Genomic DNA, 27,129 nt, shown 5'->3' with positions numbered 1-27,129 from the left:
ATTGATAGCTGATAAATATAATGATATTTATGACATCTGTATCGGTGCCTGCTCTTCCTGGATCTTCTTTTGTCACCAGGTGGCACCACACTCTTGTTTCAGACAGCGTGAGGCAATAACTCTAGTTCTTTGTCCTCTGGCACTTGTATTTCTGTCTGTGCTGATAGATCAGAAGTTAAAATTTGTCAGTTTTTCCTTCCTCCTGTTTGGCCTAGATGTGGCTGCAGATTATTTAAGCTCTTAAAGGTTTGCTATCTACTGCCAGTTATAATTTGACTTGCTCATGTGAACTCTTTGTATACTGCTTAGCTTCCCAGTGGACATTCCTGATTTTTGACCTTGACTTTTGTGACTTACGGTTTTGTCCCTGCACTGACCTCCTGGTATTGCACCAGCTTCAGGACTATACTCCCTGCCAGCTCGCACCACCGAACAGCAGCTAACACCATGGTTCCAGCCTAGGGGTCCCTGTAAAGTCCTGATCCCTTTATAGGAGTTAAAGGGTGAAGGCCAAGGCAACCCCTTTAATCTGGAAAATGGAGTAACTAGCACCAAGCCTGCTTGTGGTAGCCAATGCCATCTCTAGAACTGCCCAGTGACCAAGAACAGTGCCTCTATTACAGTATTAGATAGATCGATAGATATTATATGGATGTTAGATGGAAAGATGTTAGATATTTAATAGATAGATATTAGATGTTAGATAAATAGATATTAAATGGAAGGATGTACATATTGATAGATAATAAGATATTATAGTTAATTGATAAATATTAAATGTAAATATTGATGATGGACGGATAATAAATGGAAAGATAGTTGCGGTTTTAGACATAGATATAAAATTAGATGGATTGATGGATGAATAATGTATGTCACACTTGTTGACCTTCACAGATGTCGCACTGTCTTCCCGTGCCGTTGGTCTTAATAACGGGTGATTTAGTATTTCCTACACGTGTATTTCCAGCCTGACCTACAATCTTATAAATTCAGACACCCAAATTTACATTCTGAAATACAAGAAATGTAACATTTGCATGCCTCCAGTTACGTTCAGACCTGACAACTAGCCATTATGTGCACAAATTAAGTTTCCTTGTAACCAGGCTGCTTTGATGCATTTCATTTTGCTGGAAAGCAGCTGAGGTGACCCCAACTGATGTCAGTAAAGACCACTTAGATTACTCTGCTGCTACGTGTGAGCCTAATGAGATCTAGACTGGCGCTGTGTATGAGGTAGGAGACTGCAATCATCGCTGTGGTTTATGTGCACAAGTCCATCCTCCATCTACTGCAGAGTGGAGCCAGGAAAGTGAATCTATGGACTGGGTCTCTCTTACAGATGAGTGGGACTTTTGAAATTCGAATTTGTTGTATTTTCCTCAAAAATCTGATTCTCAGTTAATAAATTCCTGTGAATCTCAATACTTGAAAGCTGGTAATTGCTTGGGAAATACACGTGGGGGGAGGGAAGAAAGGGAGAACCCCACTGACTACAAGACCTTACACTCTACAGTAGAGAGAGAGGACCCCGCTGACCATAACAGCTTGCACTCTATAGGAGAGAGAGAGAGGACCCCGCTGATCATAAGAACTTACACTCTATAGGAGAGAGAGAGAGGACCCCGCTGATCATAAGAACTTACACTCTATAGGAGAGAGAGAGAAAGAAGACCCCACTGACCATAAGAACTTACACTCTATAAGAGAGAGAGGATCCCGCTGATCATAAGAGCATAAACTCTACCGGGGAGAGAGAGGATCCCGCTGATCATAAGAGCTTACACTCTACAGCAGAGAGAAGACCCTGCTGACTATAAGAACTTACACTCTACAGGAGAGCGAGAGAGAAAACCCCACTGACCGTAAGAGCTTACACTCTACAGGAGAGAGAGAAAACCTTGCTGATCATAACAGCTTACACTTTACAGGAGAGAGAGAGAAAACCTTGCTGATCATAAGAGCTTACACTCTACAGGAGAGAAAGAGAGGACACTGCTGACCATAAGAGCTTACACTCTACAGGAGAGAGAGAAAACCTCAATGATCATAAGAGCTTTACACTCTACAGGAGAGAGAGAGAGGACACTGCTGACTATAAGAGCTTACACTCTACTGAAGAGAGAATACTCCGCTGATCATAAGAGCTTACACTCTACAGAAGAGAGAGGACCCCGCTGACCATAAGAGCTTACACTCTACAGAAGAGAGAGGACCCCGCTGACCATAAGAGCTTACACTCTACAGAAGAGAGAGGACCCCGCTGACCATAAGAGCTTACACTCTACAGAAGAGAGAGGACCCCGCTGACCATAAGAGCTTACACTCTACAGGAGACAGAGGACCCTGCTGACCATAAGAGCTTACACTCTACAGAAGAGAGAAAGAGAATGCCACTGATCATAAGAGCTTACACTATATAGGAGGGTGAGAGAAAACCCCACTTACCATAAGAGCTTATGTGGCTCCCCTGCGGGTTCAGTCGCCACAGAGGTACTGCATCTCACCCAGAGGTGTGGTATCCCACTCTCAGGTAAGGATGGAGTACAACCCGGGACCCACACACTTGCATCCATTACACTCCACTTCAGTAGGGAAGGGCGAGATTGCTCCTAAGGGAGAGCACAGTACCTGGTCCCTAGATGGAGGGTGGAACCATGTAGTAGGTGTAGGTGGAGGAAGAAGTACAGGGGAGCACTTCAGTAGGAGTATAAAAAGGGGAACCATCTTGGGAGAGGGAGTCCAGTCAGATAAGACAGTCTGAGGAAAAGGAGTGGGAGAAGGAGCTCTGAAGGAGCTCTGCTCAGAGGAGCGGGCCTAGATTGAGAGGCCCGGGCCTAGATTGAGAGGTCCAGGAGGACTGGCTGGAAGAGGAAGGGAGCAGAGGAAGGCTCCAGAACAGAGGGGATCCCAGGGGCACGGCGAGTGCGGAAGCCACCCGTGCGGCCGAATCTACCAGAGTGTGGAGGGATCAGGCCGCAAAGGGGACCGGCCCTTAAATAGTGGAGAACTACAAGGCTCAGCTAGAAACTGGAGGCTTCTGTACTTTCAGGGTGCAGTTGCTCACAACCGCAACTACATCGCTAAAAAGATAGCCACATAGGATTCAGGGGATTGCAGGTTGACCACCAAAATCCTAGGTTACCGGCTTGGGACACTGGTTGCGAAGCGCAGGGCAGGAGGGTGAGAGCCAGCGCAGGAAGGCGACCGAGGAAGGCACACAGAATGGGGTCCCGTTATGTACTCCTGAAACACCTGGGAGTTTGCAGAACCCCTGCCTTGGTAAACACAGGACGGCGTGGGAGGTTACCCTGGTCCTGGTAACCTGGAGTTCAACAACTGTGAGTAAACCTTGAAGAATGCACCCCACTGTGTCCTAGCATTATTATCTGCGCCATCACCTGCACTACACTGCATAGCAACATCTACCTCATTAATCATCACTTACTGCCCTGGAGCTAAGCTCTGCCTGTGGAGAACTGAACCAACTCTGCTGCGTCATCATCAGCTCCAGAGGATCTGCACCGCAGCGGCGGCTCCATATAGCCACATACCACAGGTGGCGTCATGAACATATTATATAAAAACTATATTCCCTTTTCTTTATTCCCCTTTTATTGACCGCCCTGGGTCACGGACCGGGTCACCGCCACTGTGACATCCCCCAGCATCGACCGGCCCGGCTACCGAGTACTCCACGGACCAGGGAGCTCGTCACTTACACTCTACAGGAGAGAGAGACTTACCCAGTAACTCTGGAGATGAAAAATGACTCTGCCGTACAAACTGTGCTCCACTGGGAACCACTGATCTGTGATGGCCCAGGTGCTGACCACCACTGTGCTAAGTATAAAAGAATTGCCAAAAATTAAAAAAAAAAGTAACACAAAAAGCTGATTTAAACAATAAGTTATTTTCTGATGCTAGCAGCTAATCCTTTACAGCAGGAGTGGGGAACCTCTGGTTTGTGCTCGGATCAGCACAGCGTCTACTGGGACGCTATGCCCTTTCAGGCCGCATGTTGCAGGTGACTTCGGCTGGCCACTACCAGATGTTAAAAAGTTCAATGAGGGAGACCAACACTTAACAAGGAACTGTTGTTTACTGAACAATAACTTGGTGGGAATTATGTACAACAGATAGAGGGTGCATAACTTCATGAACACTTCTCTTAATACATGGAACATCTTCATACACCTTTTCTCTATCCTTCCTTACCTAGTCCTCTGTCTTCACCACCACCCAGCATGGCACTTCAGGAAGTTCCCACTTCCCCGACATTGGTACTACAGTCAGTAAGTGAGAGTCCTGTACTTCAACCCGTGGTTCCACATCCTTTTCCCCTTAGGAGAACTACTTGGCCACTATGGCGTTTCTCAGCTTCTCTACTGATGGACACCTTGGAACTACCGCCCGGGGCACTCTCTTCATCTCACGCTCCCTGCCCTGATCCATCTTGTGACATCCTGGACTTGCAAGCTCAGTATTGCATTGCTAGGTTTCATGCCCCAGGCTCCGTCTTGGAGAACCACTCACACCTTCTGTCACTTTCTCTTGCCTCTTTCCTGGATCTCACTATCCATTCCCTAGGTCTCCACTCACTACAGGGACACCCACGTCATACGATTCTGCGACCATAGGTCTGCTTCTGCTGCAGGCTGGGTCCTTTTTAACTTCCTCACAGGAAAATGTCTATGTCCCTTCACTTTAGTCCCTCCAATTTTGGACTAGTCCCAATCATTAACCCCTTAAGGACCCTGAGATTTTCCGTTTTTGCATTTTCGTTTTTTGCTCCCCTTGTTCCTAGAGCCATAGCGTTTTTATTTTTTGGTCAATATGGCCGTGCGAGTTGTACTTTTCAATGACACCACTGGTTTTACCATATCGTGTACTGGAAAACGGGAAAAAAATTCCAAGTGCGGTGAAATTGCAAAAAAAGTGCAATACCACAGATGTGCTTTTTAAATTTTTTTTACCATGTTCACTAAATGCTAAAACTGACCTGCCATTCTTATTCTTCAGGTCATTACAAGTTCGTAGATACCAAACATGTAGAGGTTCTTTTTTATTTACCGTAAGTGGTGAAAAAAAATCCAAAGTTTGCTAAAGAAAAAAAATGACGCCATTTTGCAAGATCCATAGCGTCTTAATTTTTCGGGATCTGGAGCTGGGTGAGGGCTTATTTTTTGCGCGCTGAGCTGAAGTTTTAATTGATACCATTTTGTGTTAGATCCGATGTTTTGATCGCCCATTATTGCATTTTATTGCAATGTTGCGGCGACCAAAAACATAATTCTGGCGTTTAGAATTTTTTTCTCGTTATGCTGTTTACCGATGAGATTTATTCTTTTTTTATAATGATAGATCGGGCAATTCTGAACGCGGCGATACCAAATATGTGTATGTGGGTTTTTTTTTTATTATTTTATTATGAATGAACTTTTTGCTTGCTTCTATTGTCTCCATAAGAGACTAGAAGCAGCAGCTGTCCGATCGCCTTTGCTACATAGAGGTGATGAGGAGATCACCTCTATGTAGCAGAAATGCTCCTGTGCTATGAGTGCCGACCACTAGGTGGTGCTCATAGCGATCAGTACATGACAACCACTGGGGTCTGCTGCAGACCCAGGGTTGTCATGCACGCTCATCAGTTACCCGCGATCACGTGACGGGGTCACCGATGGGCGGGGTAAGTTATGCACTTCTGGCGCAGTGCTGTTAAATGCCGCTGTCAGAGATTGACAGCGGCATTTAACATGTTAACAGCCGCGGGTGGATCGCGATTCCACCCGCGGCTGTTGCGGGCACATGTCAGCTGTATAAATCAGCTGACATGTGCCCGGTTCAGTGTAGGCTCAGCGCCGGAGCCCGCGCTGAACAGGGGGTGACAGCCTGGTGCGTACTATTACGCCCCAGGCTGTAAAGGGGTTAACCCTAACTCTCCCTACTGTTGGGAAAAGTACAACATCGCCACTAATAACGCATGTCACAATGTGCATTACACATTACAACAACCCATGTGCCTTCAAGGGGGAAAGTGGGCAACATGTCCACCTCCTTACATATTGTATATATGCCCCCAGCCCCTCCTGTGATGTAGATCACCCCCAGCCCCTCCTGTCATGTATAGATGCCCCCAGCTCCTCATGTGATGCATATGCCCCCAGCCCCTCCTGTGATGTATATGCCCCCAGCCCCTCCTGTAAAGTTCATGCCCCCAGCCCCTCCTGTGATGTATATGCCCCCAGCCCCTCCTATGATGTATATGCCCCCAGCCTCTCCTATAATGTTATGCCCCTAGCCCCTCCTGTGATGTATAGATGCCTCATCCCCTCCTGTGATGTATATGCCCCTGCCCCTCCTGTGATGTATATGCCCCCTGCCTCTCCTATAATGTTTATGCCCTTAGCCCCTCCTGTGATGTATAGATGCCTCAGCCCCTCCTGTGATGTATATGCCCCTGCCCCTCCTGTGATATATATGTCCCCAGCCCCTCCTGTGATGTATAGATGCCTCAGCCCCTCCTGTGATGTATATGCCCCTGCCCCTCCTGTGATGGATAGATGCCCCAACCCTTCCTGTGATGTATATGCCCCCCTGCCCCTCCTGTGATGTATAGATGCCCCCAGCCCCTCCTGTGATGTATAGATGCCCCCAGCCCCTCCTGTGATGTATAGATGCCCCAGCCCCTCCTGTGATGTAGATGCCCCCAGCCCCTCCTGTGATGTATAGATGCCCCTAGCCCCTCCTGTGATGTAGATGCCCCCAGCCCCTCCTGTGATGTATATGCCCCTGCCCCTCCTGTGATGTATATGCCCCCAGCCTCTCCTATGATGTTTATGCCCCTAGCCCCTCCTGTGATGTATAGATGCCTCAGCCCCTCCTGTGATGTATATGCCCCTGCCACTCCTGTGATGTATATGTCTCCAGCCCCTCCTGTGATGTATAGATGCCTCAGCCTATCCTGTGATGTATATACCCCTGTCCCTCCTGTGATGGATAGATAACCCAGCCCTTCCTGTGATGTATATGCCCCCCTGTGATGTATGATGCCCCAGCCTCTCCTGTCATGTATATGTCCCTAGCCCCTCCTGTGATGCGTATGCCCCCAGCCCCTCCTGTGATGTATATGATGTGCCCCCTGGGCCGTGGGGGGATACCCGGAGCTGGGCCTTGTAGATGCTGGGGGTTGTAGCCACCGTGGCGGTGACCCGGTCCGTGACCCAGGGCGGTCAAACCAGGGTAGTTTATGTGAATCTGTTTGTATAGTCCGACTACGCCACCCGTGGAATGCGGTTATTGGGAACCGCCGCTGCGGAGCAGTCCACTGAAGCTGATGGTGTGTGCAGGAAGGTGATGTGACTCCCCACAGGAAGAGTGTAGCTTCAGGGCAGCGTGTATGGATGATGGTGGTGATAGTGCCGGGATCAGTAATAATAACACGGAGTCGTTGCAGTGCAGTCCCAGGGTTTTTACTGGTGGCAATTATATAGGCCCGACGGGAATACTTGCTAGGGATGAGGGCTTGGTCAGTCTGGGAGCAATCCTAGAATTCCCCTGGCCAGGTGGAGTTGTAGGCCTGCCGTTCTGACTGTACTTTTTTGGCTATCCCGCTTATAGTCGTGTTGTAGCCCACATCCCTGAGTGTAACGTACTGCTCACCCGTATGGCTGGCGACTCGGATCCAGTGTATTCCTCGCTCCTCTGTGGCGGTACTGGTCCTTTCGTGTGGCTGAGCCTCCGGGCTTCTGTTGGCCAGGAGACCTACAATCTCCTGCCGTGCGGTTTCTGCTGCTGGGCTTGAAGGGTCCCACAGCCTCGGACTCCGGTGTCCGGTTCTCGGTGTGTGCTCTGGCTAGGACGAGCTCTGCCAGCTCCAGTCCTCAGCTCCTTGCTCCTTTGTCCTGCTTGACTCCTGACACTGAACTCCACACTAAACTGACTAATCCCGCCTCCAGACCCAGTTATAAAGGGCAGGATCCTCCCCTTTCTGGTCTGGAGCAGGAGGTGTTGCATGTTGTGTGTCCTTGACCAGGAAACCCCTGTTTTGCTCCCAGACATGGTATTACTACCACTGTGGCAACCAGACCCTCTGGGGTGCCACATATAGATGCTTCAGCCCCTCTTGTGATGTATATGCCCCCAGCCCCTCCTGTGATGTATAGATGTCCCCAGTCCCTCCTGTGATGCATATGCCCCCAGCGCCTCCTGTGATGTATATGCCCCCAGCCCCTCCTGTAAAGTTTATGCCACCAGCCCCTCCTGTGATGTATATGCCCCCAGCCCCTCCTGTGATGTATATGCCCCCCCGCCTCTCCTATAATGTTTATGCCCCTAGCCCCTCCTGTGATGTATAGATGCCTCAGCCCCTCCTGTGATGTATATGCCCCTGCCCCTCCTGTGATGTATATGCCCCTGCCCTTCCTGTGATGAATAGATGCCCCAACCCTTTCTGTGATGTATATGCCCCTGCCCCTCCTGTGATGTTTGGAACCCCCCAGCCCCTCCTGTGATGTATAGATGCCTCAGCCTATCCTGTGATGTATATGCCCCCTGCCCCTCCTGTGATGTATAGATGCCCCCAGCCCCTCCTGTGATGTATAGGTGCCCCAGCCCCTCCTGTGATGTAGATGCCCCCAGCCCCTCCTGTGATGTATATGCCCCCAGCCTCTCCTGTGATGTTTATGCCCCTAGCCCCTCCTGTGATGTATATGCCCCCAGCCTCTCCTGTGATGTTCATGCCTCTAGCCCCTCCTGTGATGTATAGATGCCCCTAGCCCCTCTTGTGATGTATATGCCCCTATCCCCTCCTGTGATGTATATGCCCCCAGCCTCTCCTGTGATGTTTATGCCCCTAGCCCCTCCTGTGATGTATATGCCCCCATCCCCTCCTGTAAAGTTCATGCCCCCAGCCCCTCCTGTGATGTATATGTCCCCAGCCCCTCCTGTGATGTATAGATGCCTTAGCCTATCCTGTGATGTATATGCCCCTGCCCTTCCTGTGATGGATAGATGCCCCAACCCTTCCTGTGATGTATATGCCCCCAGCCCCTCCTGTGATGTATATGCCCCCCGCCTCTCCTATAATGTTTATGCCTCTAGCCCCTCCTGTGTTGTATAGATGCCTCCGCCCCTACTGTGATGTATATGCCCCTGTCCCTCCTGTGATGTATATGTCCCCAGCCCCTCCTGTGATGTATAGATGCCTCAGCCTATCCTGTGATGTATATGCCCCTGCCCTTCCTGTGATGGATAAATGCCCCAACCCTTCCTATGATGTATATGCCCCTGCCCCTCCTGTGATGTATAGATGCCCCCAGCCCCTCCTGTGATGTATAGATGCCTCAGCCTATCCTGTGATGTATATGCCTCTGCCCCTCCAGTGATGGATAGATGTCCCAACCCTTCCTGTGATGTATATGCCTCCTGCCCCTCCTGTGATGTAGACGCCCCCAGCCCCCCCTGTAAAGTTCATGCCCCTAGCCCCTCCTGTGATGTTAAGATGCCCCTAGCCCCTCTTGTGATGTATATGCCCCCAGCCCCTCCTGTGATGTGTATGCCCCTAGCTCCTCCTGTGATGTATAGGCCCCTGCCCCTCCTGTGATGGATAGATACCCCAGCCCTTCCTGTGATATATATGCTCCCCTGTGATGTATAGATGCCCCAGCCTCTCCTGTCATGTATATGTCCCTAGCCCCTCCTGTGATTTGTATGCCCCAGCCCCTCCTGTGATGTATAGATGCTTCAGCCCCTCTTGTGATGTATATGCCCCCAGCCCCTCCTGTGATGTATATGCCCCCAGCCTCTCCTATAATGTTTATGCCCCTAGCCCCTCCTGTGATATGTATGCCCCCAGCCCCTCCTGTGATGTATAGATGCCTCAGCCTATCCTGTGATGTATATGCCCCCTCAGTGACGCGCCTCCTGGGCCGTGGGGTACTCGGCAGCCAGGCCTGGTTGCTGGGGGATATCACGGTAGCCGGCCCGGTCCGTGACCCAGGGCGGTCGGTAAAAAGGGGGAATATTTATAAGGGATTTAAAGTGTTTGTGACGCCACCTGTGGAATGCGGCTAAGGGGAGCCGCCGCTGTGGAGCAGTCCTCTGGAGCTGGTGTTACGGCAGCAGGGATGGCGTGGCTCTCCACAGGTAGAGCTAGCTCCAGGGCAGCGTGGGGATGGTGTGAAGGGATGCAGGGGAGATGGGACCCAGCCGAGTCAAAGGAAGAACAGACACACACACCAGGGCTAGTTTCAGTACCCTTACTGCATATGGTAGTCAGGTACGGTCCGGTGCACTTGTAGGTGGTGTGCACTTCTGGTCTTGCTCCCCAGTGAGCGGGTGTAAGGCCTCCTTTCTGTATCTTCCTGTCTCTCTCCCTGGAGCTTCTGACCTGCCTGGAACAGGGTCTAGCTCCCTTGATGTTTCTCTCACCCGTCTTGCTTGGCTGCGAGGGCTTTCCCACTGGTTACCACGATCCCTGGACGCTGGGGCCTTTGTGGTACCTAGTCCTCTAAATATGCGATATTCACGGGTGGACTGAGGGATATGAAATCCTCCTCAGTATGCCGGATTCCCTACTGGGCATAGAGATCCCAATAGGCTCGGGCCCGGTACCCGGCTTGCATCAGGGGACGAACTCTCTATGGTTCCTCTGTCCCTCATGGCTCTTCTCTTCTCCTTGCCTTCTAGCCCACTCTAGGCTCTCACTGGCCAGACTAGCCCACAGCTTGGGCCTAGCCTGGCTTTCAGCCACACACACAGACTTCAGCTTGTCTGGTGCTGCGGCATCGTGTTACACTCTCTGCTTCCCACTGACTGACTTCCTGAATTCCACCCCCCAGTATATATATACCTGACAGGGCTCCATCTGGTGGACTTGGGTGAAGGTGTCTGCATGTATTGAGGCCACTGGGGAGAATCCCATCTGTGCAACACCCAGGAGTGCAGCCTCGGGGCGTCACATCAGCCGCTCTTGTGATGCATATGCCCCTAGCCCCTCCTGTGATGTATATGCCCCCAGCCCCTCCTGTGATGTATAGATGCCTCAGCCTATCCTGTCATGTATATGCCCCTGCCCCTCCTGTGATGTATATGCCCCCAGCCTCTCCTATGATGTTTATGCCCCTGCCCCTCCTGTGATGGATAGATGCCTTAGCCCTTCCTGTGATGTATATGTCCCCTGCCCCTCCTGTGATGTATAGATGCCCCAGCCTCATTACCACCTAACATCACAGCCGCACCAAAGAAAAGCCGCTCCAGCCATCACATTAGAGATGAATTGATTAATTGTTTGACCAAATATAGCCGGGTAAATTTCACATTGATAAATTTGTGCGGCCCCAAATGATGGAATAAATATCTAAATGGTCCCTGGCAGAAAAAAAGGTTCCCCACCCCTCTTGGTGTCACTGGAGGCCTTCTTGAGGTCAGAGATGTTTTGGTGTCATAAGGGAGACTTACACAGTATCAGGCAGGTAGTGTCAATATTCTGGCTGATCAGTGGATGTTAGACTGGATGGATACTTTGTCCGGTATAAATTCGGCATTGACCTTAAGAGTCTCGGAGTCTCATTGACTGAACACGTTTTGTGCTGAATTTATTGACCCAGCGATTGTTGTTTTTACCTGGCGTCTATTGATTCATCTAATGTGGCTATGAATGTCAACAGCACGGCGCACTTAACAGGCTCTTAAAGGGGAGTAAAATTCAAAGGAGATTTCCAAAAACATTAAAGATGAAGAAGACTACCTACGTAGCTCATTACAGTCGTCATTTACTGCCGAGCTCCTTGAGTCGTCCGCCACTACATTACACGTGTGGAGGACGCGGGTCAGATCAATACAATCGCTTCCTCTTCGCATTTCATCTTGGGGACTTTGAACCACGTTGCTGCTTCTTTGTACATAGATTTTAATTAAAGTGACCTGTCGGCCTCAGCACAAAACTGCACTGGAGTCAGTGAGAGGACCGCTACTTCAAATATGATTGTGTCTTAATTGTGCCGCCGTAGTCAGACACAGGTTTATGTTTTCCCATTGTGCTCACAGGAACGCGTCATGTACGTCGTTTGCTTTGAAGCAAACAAAAGGAGCTGAAGGAAATTCGGAACGATTGGTGTGCCAGGACCGTGCACAACTTTCTAAACCCCTTGAACGGTATATTCATTCACTCCCACCACTCTGCTTTTGTGCCAGTCTTCACTGTCACTTTGGATTTCTGTTCATGATCCGAAAACTTGAGGGCACTCTAAAAAAAAGTGTGATTTTCTAAATAAGAGGGTTTTTTTTTGCGAATAATACTACCATATTTGCACCAATGTAGGTTATATATTTCCCCCATAAGTAGATCTGCTAATTAGTTTTTGTATTAATATTTATATAATCAATAAACATCTCACTTTTGTCTTGTCTTATCGTGTGCCTTAGGGATTACTTGGCAAATTTCTGGAAGTCTAGGATGCTTTAAGGTTTAATGATAACCCTGGTGGCCATACACCTTCTGTATTTGTCAGCCAAATGCTCATTAAAGAGAATTTGTCACCAGGTTTTTGCTACCTAATCTGAGAGCAGCACAATGTAGAGACAGAGACCCTGATTCCAGTGATATGTCACTTACTAGGCTGGTTAGTCTAGTTTTGTTAACATCATAGTTTTATCAGCAGGAGATTATCACTAGAGGACTAGAAAACTGATACAATGCCCCTACCACTGATTGGCAGCTTTCTGCCTATGCCCAGTGTACACAGAAAGCTGCCAATCAGTGGAGTGGGCGGGGTTATACAGAGCTCAGCATTAGGCCACGGCCCCACTATCAGTATTTGGTCAGTATTCAGTCAGTATTTTTTCTCAGGAGTGGGAGCCAAAACCAGGTGAGAAACAATCAGAGAAAAGGTATAATAGAAACAAGTCACCAATTCTGCATTTATCACCCAGTACTGGTTTTGGCTCCCACTCCTGAGAAAAAATACTGACCGAATACTGACCAAATACTGATAGTGGGGCCATAGCCTTAGAGCTCTACAAGATCTACAGCAGAGAAATAGTTTTTAATCAAAACTGCAGCACCCAGCAAAGTAAGTGGCATCTCACTGGAATCGGGGTCTCTGCCCCAACATCATGCTGCTCTCAGATGGGGTAGCAAAATCCTGGTGACAACTTCCCTTTAAGCAGGAAACTATTTTTCCTGACCCCCTCATACACATGTACAGACATGTAATGTATGTGTTAAAGTGACTGTGCCATCAGAAAATGAGAATTGTTCCAGAAAAGTTTTTTTTTTAAAATTGATATTTTTCCTTCTTCAGTTCTTCATACTATATTAAAAGGAAAAATCTGAAATCTTGCCATTTTCACACTGGCGACAAGGCTTAATACTAGACTCCTACTTCCTGTTCTTTTCGGCAGGTACATAGACACAAGCAGCAAAATACTGATTTTCATCCTGTTTGCTTGTAAAAAAAAAAAAAAAAAAGTTTTTCTCTGAGTATTCTCAGATCTGGTAAAGGTCATTGTGCAGAAAGGAGAAGCAGGTGATCTGTGATATCTCCTATTGTAAATGTTGGATCCAGTGAGTTATTGGGTATAGTAATCCTGGCTGTCATTATAATGAGATTGCAAAAAAGTCTTACGTACAGAACAAGAAGTGTCAGTCTTGTATTAGGCTTGGTAGCAAGTGTGAAAATTATAAGATTTTTTCTTTTAAAGGAAATCCATAAGCAGGATGCTATGTTATCTGAGAGCAGCATAATGTAGAGGCTGAGAGCCTGATTCCAGCAATGGATCACTTACTGGGCTGCTTGGTGCAGTTTTCATAGAATCACAGCTTTGTCTGTTGCAGTTGTAGCAGTGCTCAGAATGCTGAGCTGTGTGTAGCCCCGCCCACACCACTGATTGGCTGCTTCCTGTGCTCACTTTATATTGTCAGCAAGCTGCCAATTAGTGGTTGGGGACGGGGTTACACAGATTAGCTGGACTCGCCTGCATGTGGCACCTAGCCAGGCCATGATAATCTCCTTCTGATAAAATACTGATTGGTGGGGTCCTGTTGTGTTGTATGGGGATGAGTTGTGTTGTAGTTTCAAAACAATCAGCTGTTCCCAGTGTCGGCGGTGGCCAGAACTGCTCACCTGCGGAGCTGCACAGTTCTGTCAACTATACAGTGACCGCGGCTGGGTACTGCACATCCTCCACCTATTCAAATCACTAGGGAGTGGATGTGCAGTACCCTGCCACGGCCACTATGCCATCAACGGTCCATAACTGAGCAGTTCTGGCCACAGCCGACAATGGGAACAGCTGATTGTTGGGGACACCAGGTGTCGAACCCCCCATCAAATGGACATTGGTGATCGATCCTAAGGATAGGCCATCAATATTAAATTCTCTGACAATCCCTTTAAGGGTAAAATCCCTGGTGGTCTAGGATAATGAAGCCTTTCATGATAATATGTCAGGTGTTCTAGATAGTAAAATGATTAATGTAATATCCCTGGTGGTCTAGGGTCATGTAGCACTTAATAGCAACATCCCTGATGATCTAGAATGGTGAATGAGTTCATGCTAACATCCTTGGTGGTCTGAATGATTAGAGTGTTAATCATAACGCCCCTGGTGGTCTAGGGTTGTAGAGTGGACTTGAAGTAGCATTCCTGCTGGTTTATGTTGGTGATCGTTTAAAAAGAAACCACTTTTTGGACTAATAAATTGGTTTCTTTGTACAGATTCTTGATTGTTGACCCTAGTGTTAAGGATAAGGGGAAGCCACCAATTTCGCCAGTTGGGAGAATGTGTTGGCAAATGAGCACAATAAAACACCAACAATGTTATAACAATTTTTCACCCAATTTCTAGCCTTTTGTTTGCATAAGAAGCTCAAGTGACTCCAAAAATGTAAAAAAAAAAACATGGAAATTCTTGTGTCTCCGGAAAATTGTGTTGCTGCCATAGCTTTTTTTAATAAAATCAATCACTGTGAATTCTTGGCTTTTACAGAAAGAAACTTGAATATAACGCTATAATTGTTAAAAAAAAAAAAAAAAAAAAGTACAGTTTTGGGAGTGGGAGGGATGGAATATTACCTCCCGAGAGGTAATCATGGAGGAAGTTTATACTGTAACATAAAGAGTTACAGTAAATAAGCAATTAAAAGTTGCCTTTTTCTCCTTTCCAGGATGGGAGTCTGTGCTCGGCAGTGTAGAAAGCTGCATCGCGAGTGTGACCGAGAGAATCCATTATTGGCTGAAGTCCACAAGCAAATGAAAAACTAATGAAAAGACTTCAGGAGCCAGTGAGGGAGCGGTGACCTTCCCAAAGCTTCTTAAAGGTCATTAGAAAATAACATTCTTTCTTTTTTTTCTTTATTCGGTCTGGAAGGCTGGAACAGGTCAGCCCTGCTGGATCTCAGGTGTGTCGGTGACCAGGTCTCTCATCCACTCATCCCTGGGCAGAATTTATGTATACTGATCGTGTGATGCATAAACCATGTTTTATCTGCTTTATCTGCAATGCAAAAGATATTGTAAAAGGTTAAAGTCTAGTGATTTGGAGGAAGCCAGCTGCATCTGTGCCATGTTTAGAGAATCTTAGGTATAATAGAAAATAGCATGACCCTAATATTGTAGATTTGGTGGTCCGACCCAAGCTTAGACCCATCCATTAACCATCCCTTACCCTCCTTTTCCATTCTTCCCCACCAACACCATCCATCCAATAAAACTCTGACACTTTAGGTTGGATGATTTGGCCACAACAGACTTTTTTTAAAACAAATACATCACAACTTTAACAATTTGAACAATATAGTAAACTTGGGAAGGTCCTAGAAGCTACAAAACCTTTGGTGATTTCCAAAACATGACCCAATAAACCACAATTACTGTGACCCCACAGGCTCGGGAGCACCATAGCCCCAAGAGTTCCTTTTCTATGAACCGATTCATGGAGACCCAACATTTCCCTTGCCAGGAGTCTCCAAAAATCACCAAACCAAGCAATTTTTTTACAATCTCTACCCCTTCCATGCCTTTCATGTGCATCAGTCCCCAGATTTCACAATACAAACTGCATACATTTAGTAAAAAGATCCTTTAGACCTGAAGAGGATGGTGTTCTTGCTTTGAAAATCCATGTTTGCATGGCTGTGTAATCCTTTTTTTTTTTATTTAACCTCAATCTATGCTTAGTAAGTAGCTCCTTTAAACCTGATGAGGCTGGCGTACTTACCTTGATAATCAATGTCAGAATGGCTGTATAATCCTTTCTGAAAGTTTTAACTCTAGTCCCACCCACCTATCCTGATTGCCAGCTCCTCCATGTCCCTCCTCCCTGCTGCTGACATCACGCTCAGTACAAGCCGCAACTGTTGGTCCATCTGGGTGGGCGGAGACGGAATACACTTGGGCTTGTAAGCTCTACCACTCTATAGCCCATCTCATGGCCATTCTAATACAGGGTTGTCAAAGTAAGTACACCAGTCCCATCAGGTCTAGGAGATCTATGTCTGAATGTATACAGTTCACATTGTGTGATCTGTTAACAGAACTGCTTTAATACAGGCCGCCGGGTAGACTACCTATTCTCAGCTGTTTCCGTCAGTACCATAGACTTTGGAGCAGCACTATCTTTATACGCCTCTTCACAATAGTTGTGCATAGAGTCTGGATGTAAGTAGAAATGTTTTTATTCAGTGCCACAAAGTATATTACCAATAAGCAGATCTTTTTAATTTTGCAAAAATTAAAGGAATATTATGGGATTTATTGTGTTATGCCTAGCGCACAACTCAGAAATTCAAAGAACATGAGACCGAAGTCACGACAGACGCTCTGCGCTAGGTATAATTAGTTTTATCCATATTTTTTTTTTAGACTTATGCAAAACTGTAAAACCTATTTATTAGTCTTTGAGCTGAAGGAGCGATCAACTGATCGCCGCCGATCCAGGTCCCAAAAACTCCTGTGCAGATGATAGTGTAGTGGCCTCTAGAGGGCAATTATGGTATTACATCATTGAAATTGTACGTATGTCCTACTAGTGGTTTTGCTGATTTAACAACCCCTTTGCGTCTTCCCTAGTCTTTGGTTTCAATTATAGCTCGCAGCATATGTCAGACCAATTTATGGAAACCCTTGGAGAACTCTTGGTTAAAGTATCAATCCAAATATAGTCTAATACCAGTAAGAAAACTAATAGGGATATTGGCTCTGTCCGGTGACTGCTTTCAGCTTTGGAGTTCAGAAACTTTCTGAATGTTATTCATGTTTCATCGTGTGTGATGGGTGATCATAATCTTAATTAATCATATTTTAGGCTCCATGAATACTAAATAATTTATTTAGAAAAAGCAGCCAAGCAGGGGCCAATGAAGCAACAGCAATTGAAGTCTCTCCTGGTTTTCATGCCGCTACACAATGCACAATGTAATCTCCTCTGCACACTGTGCCCAGTCCTCAACCTTTGGTTCTTCAGGCACTTAGAGAATAATCTTTGCTTTGAGTCATATTTAAATTAAAACTTAAAATTACAGGAAACTAGAGATGTCCCTGTCGGTATAGGAAAGTCCTATGGGTGGCAGCGTTACTTATTTAGGAGCACCATTAAACTGCCCTCAGCATAGAACTTAGAGCACCCAGTGCAGCCCTAGAATTAGAATTATATCTAAAAAAAAAAAAAAATTCAAAATTGTATCACTTCCTTCAAAGTATAATACAACTTCCGGGAGCCGATTGTCACAATTGCCCCATAAATGAGCAGATTTCCCTTACAAGTCTGTTTTAGTAAATCGTTGTAATAGCCACTAAATGATCACGTTTTAAAAAAAAAAAAATTGATGTATTGTGTCATTCCTCTGTTATTCCTCATGGAAATGTATAACTGGATGAAGCCATTCCCCGTTTCTCTTTCTACACCGACACTGTCAACACTCATTGGACATCAATCTCTCTCTCTCAAAGCTCTCTTCCTTCCCTTGGCAGGGACTCTGAGATGCTCACCGCCACGGATGCACTGTTCCGGTCCCTGCCGCGACTTCCTTCTCCCAGGGCCTGCGCACGTCACGCAGGTCTCTGTCAGTGTGCTTAGGGCACTCGCGCACCCTACTTCTTAAAGGTGCTAGCGCATGCGTTCCTGATGTGTATCCAACCAATAGCTGGGAGGCGCAAAGTATTTAAAGCACCTTCCCCTGTAGGGAGGTGCCTTTGCAACATCAGTGTTTAGTTAGTCTTCAAACTGCTAAGTCTGTTGTCAGGTCCTTGTTCCCGCACCCGTCCAGTTACTCTGAACCTGAACCTGTTCCTAAGCCGTCCAGTCTGAACCTGATCCTGTTTTTAAGTCCATCCTGCCTGAGCCTGATCCTGAGTCCTGTACCCGTCTTGTTTGGACCTGCACCTGCATCCTCATCAAGTGTTCCAGTATCCGTGCTGTCTGAACTAGCATCTGTGTCCAACTTGTCAAGTATTCCAGAATCCGTGCTGTCTGAACCAGCATCTGTGTCCAACCTGTCAAGTGTTCCAGAATCCGTGCTGTCTGAACCAGCATCTGTGTCCAACCTGTCAAGTGTTCCAGAATCCGTGCTGTCTGAACCAGCATCTGTGTCCAACCTGTCAAGTGTTCCAGTATCCGTGCTGTCTGAACTAGCATCTGTGTCCAACCTGTCAAGTGTTCCAGTATCCGTGCTGTCTGAACTAGCATCTGTGTCCAACCTGTCAAGTGCTCCAGAATCTGTGCTGTCTGAACCAGCATCTGTGTCCAACCTGTCAAGTGTTCCAGTATCCGTGCTGTCTGAACTAGCATCTGTGTCCAACCTGTCAAGTGTTCCAGTATCCGTGCTGTCTGAACTAGCATCTGTGTCCAACCTGTCAAGTTCTCCAGAATCCGTGCTGTCTGAACCAGCATCTGTGTCCAACCTGTCAAGTGTTCCAGAATCCGTGCTGTCTGAACCAGCATCTGTGTCCAACCTGTCAAGTGTTCCAGTATCCGTGCTGTCTGAACTAGCATCTGTGTCCAACCTGTCAAGTGTTCCAGTATCCGTGCTGTCTGAACTAGCATCTGTGTCCAACCTGTCAAGTGCTCCAGAATCCGTGCTGTCTGAACCAGCATCTGTGTCCAACCTGTCAAGTGTTCCAGTATCCGTGCTGTCTGAACTAGCATCTGTGTCCAACCTGTCAAGTGTTCCAGTATCCGTGCTGTCTGAACTAGCATCTGTGTCCAACCTGACAAGTGTTCCAGAATCCGCGCTGTCTGAACCAGCACCTGTATCCAACCTGTGTAGTGTTCCAGAACCTGTCTCGTCTAAACCCAGAGTCTGTTCCGTCTGAACATCCTGTTCTGTCCGAACCTGATTGGTACTGTCTGAACTGGCTCCAATATCCATTGTAGCTATGATTCCAAATCCTGTCCTGCCAGTGACTCAGAGTCCGTGTCTGCGTTCCTAACCCTTGGGGTCAGCTGCCACCGTACCGGGGGCTGCCCTGGAATGGTACCTGATGGCTACCTGCAGCTCAAGCCTAACTCCACCATCAGGGGCTCTAGTGAAAACCAGGTAGCCACTTATCCACGCCCCTCCAGGGTGAGCCTGACCTGTGGCGCAGTGGGTCCACGATCACCCGCGTGACACTGACTAATGAAAAAGCATTATATAGAGCCTCACAAATGTAGTTAAAAAACCAAACACACAACATAATAACATAATCTGTAGACTGTCAAGCCTTTTCAATATAAATTCACTTGGAAATGACTATATGGTCGCCTATTCAGCTTTCACTAGACAGAAGCTATTTTCGGAGATTTCATCGGAAGCCCTCATAATGAAGAAATGATATTGTTTTAATAATAAAGAGATCATATTGGTTTGGCAGGAATACGACATAAATACTCTGAAGATATCAGCATCATTGTCTGCTGGTGGAAGTGCTGAGTCTAAGGTAAAATTATCCCTCGGGGAGAACAGCGGAATGATTGTGTGATAGGGAAACATTATAGGTCAGCGGATAACGAGAACATCACCAATACCTCATCTTCTGGTATCCGGAATCTATGTCAATGGGCAATCTGTGTTTTTAGTGCAATATTTCATTATCTTTTGCTTTTTATTAGTCCTTTTTTTTTGTTGATGTTCCTCTTTGCTAGTTTGTTCCCTCTGCAACCTCTGTAGAAACCTTTATTTCTTCTCCATTTATCTAGCTTCCATGTATATCATTGTGTCTCTCAGAAATGATCTAAGGACATGAGGTTGGAGTTTAAGGCTGGGTTGTCGGATCAGGAGAGCAGATTTATCTTGGGCAATGGTGCCTAAGGGGGTCCGAAGGTCCCCTATAGACTTGGTGCGAATCGATTCACAGAAACCAGTCCAGTGGCCATATCTGTAATCTGTGGCCACTTGACGGGAGTTTTGAAAACCGCCTTTTACTTGATAGCTCTTCTTTCGATTAGTCAGCCAAACGTGATGTCATCATTGAGGTGTTCAGAGTCGCGAATGCCGGATGGTACGAAGTATTATGGATTATTGGAAAGTAGTGGGTCTTCTGCACTGCTAGTATGTATCCAGTCAAAAAGTCAATTCAGAGTAGAAACAATATGGTTTATTCTCTAGGCGTCTCTAAGTAATCCAACTTCTTCTTCAGGAGAACCACAGAACTGGTAAGAAGTGGTTCTTGGTAGAAATGCATGGATCAGCAAAATTTTAATTTGCTTGTTTGTTTTTTCCTGGGAATTTCAGTTTGCAGAGAAGTTATTCTCTGTGAGTGTAATGTCCTTTATTATGCTCCTCACCGTCTTCACCTGTCTGGTTCTCCTCATTCACGCAGAAATCCCCTGACCTCTCACACTGTCACACTGAGTCGGGACCTCTGGCTGTGATGAGTTCCAAGAGAGTTCATGATGTCTTGACGTCATGACATGCGCCTCGATCTTGTGTGCAGAACTGCCCTGTTCTTCATCAAAATCGAAAGTCCTGGCTCACAATGATAGGCCACGAGAGGCCCAGGAATTTCAGCGCCAGTGGCGGGGATCAAAAGATGGAACGAGGACTGGACAGGTGACGGTGCGGAGCGAAGAGGCCAGAGAGGTGACCAGTAAGGTAAGTATGTTTTTTTTTGTTGTTTTATTTAACCTTTTGATGGCCTTTTACGGATCAGAAAAATGGCGACCAGTGGTCGACATTTTGCTGAATCCGCATGCAAGCGAATTACTAAAAATCACCCTTTTAGCAAATGCAGATTTTTGTAAAACTCAAGTAAACTTCGATTCCACTTGAATTTATTCTCTCATCTCTAGTTCTCTGAGTTCCCATCCAGCATCTATAGATCACTGATATCGTCATGGGATCAAGTCCTTCAAATCGATTTGCACAAATTTGAGTCCTTTTGCCACACAATCAGTATTATATGTGGCACATTGCTGTTGTAATCGGATGTAGGGAGCAGTTAAACATTGGGATACAGGAACTTCATCTTACGCTCTGATGCATCTATTTACGAAAAGCTCCATTCCTGACTTTTTTACCTCATCAGCACAGAGCATGGATCTGTTCGACTATTTGACATATAATGTAAACTGCCTCATTTAAATCTCTGATTTGGTGACCCACAATTCCACAAAAGCAAAAGGAGATTTCAGAAAACGCTACCTGGTAACTAACACTGTACAAATAGTTGTATTCCATTTAAATGACCATGTAACAAATTTCACATTACTGACCTGACATCTCACTCACAGGGTTATTCCCATCTTAGCTGTTTGTGCAAGCGCCAGCCACAAGAAACAAAGTTTTATGAAAGGTACGAAAACAGTACAACTTAATTGTGTTTTCTTGTTTCTGTAGCCCCAGCTCCTGAGGTCGGCCCTTGGATGCTGTTATTCCTACACTAGCCATATTTCTGTTCTGTGCTGATGAGTTTTAAAAAAAGCTGCAACTGTTTTGTCCATTAACTTTCACTTAGTTTACATCTCACAGGGTCTTAGGAGATAACTTAAGAGAGTGTAGCCAAGCAAATGGTATTGACGCACCCAGGGGATGGGGACGACTCGGTACCCGGGCCTTTACTTGGTTTGGGGATGTCGCGGTGGTCGGCTCCCGGGCCCGTACCCTGGGGTCACTCTTGAAAATGGGGATTGGAACTTGGATAGAAATAAAAATAAAATAAATAGTTTGTGACGCCACCTGTGGTACCTGGTAAGGATTATCAGTGCTGCTGCAGACCTCCGGGGATAATGGGATGGCAGCTGGGATGTTTCTGCTCCCCACAGGTGGAGTGGGCCCCCGGGGCAGTGTAGGTGCAGATGGTGGTGATGCTGGGCGTTGTAGTGCAGGCAGGATGGCGCAGCAGGAGTAACTGACAGAGACAGGGGATTCGCTTCAATACCTTTACTGGTGCGGATGTCAGGTACAGTCCAGGGTACTCAGTAGGATGGGAGCACTTCAGGACTTCTCCCCAGTGAGCGGGTATAAGGCCTCCTGGTCCGTGTCTGCCTCTCTGTATGCTCCTGGCCAGCCTGCAACTGGGCCTAGCTTCTGTGTCGTGCTGTTCCTTCACCTGTCGCTTGGTAGTGGGACCTTCTGCTGGCAACCACTATCCCTGGTAACGCTGGGGCCTTCGTGGTTCCTGGTCCTGTAATGGGTCTAGCTTCAGGTCTGCCAGGGACTTGTAGTCCTCCTGGAATGCCGGTGGTCCCTACTGGGTATAAAGAACCCTGTAGGCGCGGACCTGGTGTCCGGTTGGTATATTCGGGGTGAGCCTATGATGCTCCTCTGCCCCCTTAACTCCTCTCTCCTCTTCTCCTTTGCCGTCGGCCACACTCGGGGCCCTCAGAACTCAGCAGCAGACGTGCTGCGTCTTCGCTGCTCTCAGCATCAGCACGCTCTCAGACTCTCTGACTCTGTCTGACTGACTCTCTCTTCTGACTGACTGCCTGGCTCCACCCTCCATATATATATCCCTAACAGGCTCCCTCTGGTGGTATGAGGTGGAAGGGTGGAGGTGTTTGTATGTAACGAGGGTCTCCTGTGGAGAAGTCCGTCCATGCACCCTGGGTCCTGTGGTACCTGTGAACAGCAGGGTGCCACAGTATCTTATTTTTTAAGTTTCTTTTCGGAGGAAAGCTGCGCAGTCATTTCTCATCAGCTGCTATTAACACATTTCCTTAGAACTGCAAGTTAATCTACTGAAATATCATTTAAATGGTCGCCGTCGGTTCAACAAACTTTACATAAATCAGTAGCATAAGCAAATATAAGAAACTATGATCTTATCAGAGAATGCTGCTTTTTTTCTCTACTTATGAGCCACTTCTCCTCTCCCCCACCTCCTGAATTTGTCATTCACTCTAAAAAAGAGCTAAGATAAAATAAGAAGAAATGCCTGCTCACTGAGGGATCATATTACAGCTACCTATTGAAGAGTATGAAGAGAGCAGAAGCTGAGTGAGATTGTCAGAGAGATGGTGCTGCTATCTAGTAAGTGTTTTATCTCAGCCCAATGCTGAATTCACAGCTGCACCGCTCAGTACTGCTGTACGATGCCCTACATGCTGTTGTTTCTTATCATTTGTTATAGAAAGCAGGAATGCCTCACGTCTGTGTGCACTGCTATATGATGTCTTCCATGCTGTTGTGTCTGATCATGTGTTATAGAGAGACAGGAGAGCAGGAATGTCTCATGTTTGTGTGTGCTTCATATGGGAGACATCATAGCAGCTGGTATCTACCCACCAGCTCAGAGAAAGCTGAAAATTAGAGCTAGAGCCTGCTAAGGAGAAAGCTGGTGAAAAAGGCAGAATACAAGTCACATAATAGTGTTATTCCTCTTGTGCACACATATGACAGTTTATTCTGATTGACACCTGAAATGACTGGTACATTTTAGGTCCCTATCACTTTCTTACAGCTGTCTTAACTTGTCTGTCTTAGTAAATACCGTACTTACATTTTCTATTAAATAACAATTATCAATCATGTTTACTTGAATTCTCTTTTAGGCTATTCCTCAGATATTCCTCCTGGAAATATATGGAGAAGAAAACAACAGCTGCATTTTACCTTTCCGCCTGCATATAGATTGGGTCCTTAAACAATGTCACTATGTCGGGACACACTCCATAGTCCAAAGGAATAGTGATGGCCATTTATTTCATCTATATTTATTTATACACTTTTGTATTTGGATATTTTTCCCAGAATGAATAGTCTTTTCCTTCCTACTGGTTTTGAAAGTATTTTTACATTTTTTCTAAGTATTTTTGTAAAGTTTCTCTTGCGCCACACACTGTCACGATTTGGAAATTTTCAGTGGCATAGTGACTGCAGACTTTTCTTACGAGCTTGGACAACTCTCTTAAAGTGGAAATGTTAGGCTAAGTGCCCACGATGCAGAAATGCTGCAGATTTTTTCCGCATCTCCCTGGCAGGAAAAACGCATACGGATTTTACATGCGTTTTTCCTGCCAGGTAGAATCGTTTGTCAAGAGTTTTTGCATGCATTTCTGTATGCGGGTTATCAAGCGCTTTCCAAACTTGGCCACACTATATAAATCCATGCAACCGGCATGGATTTATATAGTGTGACCATGTTAATTATTTAAAAAAAGAATAAAAATGGTAAAATGGTAAAAAATAAAAAAAAAACATTATACTCACCTTCCAATGTCCCCCGGTCTCCTCTGTGGTGCATCCTGGCTCCCCGGCGGCTCGCAGTGGTGTAAAAGGACCTTCCAAGACGTCATTTAGCCATGTGACAGGTCACGCGACCGCTGACGTCAGGGGTCGCGTGACCTGTCACATTAGAGAATGCCAAGAGTGTGCAAAGCAGTCATCAAAGCAAAAGGTGGCTACTTTGAAGAACCTAGAATATAAGACATATTTTCAGCTGTTTCACACTTTTTTGTTAAGTATATAATTCCACATGTGTTAATTCATAGTTTTGATGCCTTCAGTGTGAATGTACAATTTTCATAGTCATGAAAATACAGAAAAATCTTTAAATGAGAAGGTGTGTCCAAACTTTTGGTCTGTACTGTATATAAGACATGAGAACACTGCTTAGGGCACATGGGATACCCTACCAAAGCTGTATCGGAAATTTAATCTAAACAGCTAAAAAAAAAACTACAGAATGAGACACAGCAACAAAAAAAAAAGATATGCAGCAGTACATAAATATAATTCAGGAAGTAATCACAGCAGAGAGTGGGTGAGGATATAAAAGACAGCCATATTGCAGCCATAATATTATGGAGTTTACCTGGCAAGGCAAATGTAAAACTTGTCTTTTGTTAATCACACTTGATATTGAAGCATTATGCAGCAACATAAAACATGAATTCATTATAAGAAAAGTCTTAAAGAGGACCTTTCACTAAATTTTTTTGTGTTGAACTGGATCAGAATATAATAATGGCAGCGGAGCAGAAAAAATTTTTTTTTCTTTGTTTTTTTAAATGTCATCTCTCCGTTGCAGAGATATTAGCAAAGTATTGGCACATATTGAGTTAACTTTTCTTATGTCCAAGTGTTTGTTATTAGATAGCAACTCATTCTGGTGAGAAGAAGTGCACTCCTCAGTGAAAAGTAACTGATAACTTTCGTTAAGTACAAGTGGATGTTAACTCATTAGTCAAGAAATACTTTGATTGTTTTTAATTTTACCTCTCCATTGTGGAGTTATTAGCAAACAAAAAAGTTTGCAGCTGCTATGACATGGTGTGTCCAGTTCAGCGTTAAAAATTTGGCAAGGCTATGTGCCCACGATGCAGAAATGTTCCGGATTTTTTCCTGAGCGTTTCTGCATCTCCCTGGCAGGAGAAACGCATGCGGATTGTACATGCGGATTGTACATGCGGATTGTACATGCGGATTGTACATGTGGATTGTACACGCGGATTGTACACGCGAATTGTACATGCGGATTGTACATGCGTTTTTCCTGCCAGGGACAAGTGGATGTGAATCGTTCTTCACATGCATTTCCGCATGCGGGTTGTCAAGCCCTTTCCAGGCGATTTTAGTATCACTTGGAAAGTGCTTGACAACTTGGTCACACTATATAAATCCATGCAGCCGGCAAGGATTTATATAGTTTGACCGTAAAGAATGGTAAAAAATAAAAAGATAAATCTATACTTACCTTCTGATGGCCCCCAGAGTCTTTATTCGCTCCGTCCTGGCTTGCCTGCAGCTTGTGGTACACTGAAGGACCTGTGGTCACATGACTATGACATGAGCGCAGGTCCTTCAGTCCACCGCGAGCTGCCGGCAAGGGAGGACAAGCACAAAGGTAAGTATGATATTTATTTTTTATTTTATTATTTTTTTTACAGGTTCTATGGTACCCGGGTCCGGAGGAGAGTCTCCTCTTCTCCACACCCGGGTACCATCCGCACATTGGAACACGTGGAATCCGCATCTACAGATGTAATGATGCGTAATCCATGCGTTCCAATGCAAGTCAATGGCGGCGAAAACGCAGCACTTCCGCAAAATAATTGGTAGTGCTGCGTTTTTTTCTGCAATGATAATCCGCAGCGGAAATTTCCGCAGCATGTGCACAGCACATGCGGATTATCATTGGGGAACATGGCAGGCCTTTTACCATGCGTTTTTTAAGCGCTTCTGCAGTGTTTTTGCTGCTGCGGAAACGCTTAAAAAAACGCATCATGGGCACACAGCCTAAGTCTTTTTGGGATAAACACCCCTCAGTTAAGAATGAGCAGGCAGCTTTCACTTGCAAAGGAATGGAATTACATTTAGCTTTCAACAGTCCCTCTTTTTACAGTCTAAAGGTACCACTATGGGAACCCATTTGACCCCTATTTACGTGTACTTTTTTATGAGTGCCTCCTAAGAAAATCACATTCTTTCTACAATCAACATGTTGTTGTCCTTTAGAAGAGATACATTGACGATTTATTTTTCCTGTGGAAAGGAGACTATGAGCTAGCCATGTTTTTCTGCCGTTCACTTAATGATAATTATTTGGGGTTTATTAGAAATGAGTGAATTGAAGTTCGTGTTTTCCTGATTCGCTTCAATTTTTCCCAAAAAATTAAATATGAAGCAAATCAATTCACTGCAGATTGCAAACACTGCAAAAGCCTCCAGTTGCCCTGAAAACAGGTGTATAATAATCTAAGGTCTCC

The 27,129-nt window shown here is 46.0% G+C and overlaps 1 protein-coding gene across 2 annotated transcripts in view; it reads left to right on the top strand.

The window, feature by feature from the left end:
* Positions 1-27,129, top strand: part of LOC141154894 (leucine-rich repeat and fibronectin type III domain-containing protein 1-like protein) — a 755,880-nt gene that overhangs the window by 305,126 nt on the left and 423,625 nt on the right. Inside the window, exon 2 of one of the 2 annotated variants that reach the window (XM_073641428.1) lies at positions 15,173-15,325. The exons of the other annotated variant lie outside the window; for it this stretch is intronic. The gene's annotated coding sequence lies outside the window, so the exon portion shown is untranslated. The remainder of the gene's footprint in view (positions 1-15,172; positions 15,326-27,129) is intronic. 2 annotated transcript variants of the gene reach the window in all.

Source organism: Phyllobates terribilis, unplaced genomic scaffold (assembly GCF_046119375.1).
Source record: "Phyllobates terribilis strain yellow unplaced genomic scaffold, ASM4611937v1 Scaffold_7__3_contigs__length_470593459, whole genome shotgun sequence".
Classification (NCBI taxonomy): domain Eukaryota; kingdom Metazoa; phylum Chordata; class Amphibia; order Anura; family Dendrobatidae; genus Phyllobates; species Phyllobates terribilis.
This window is presented reverse-complemented; position numbering and strand designations above follow the sequence as displayed.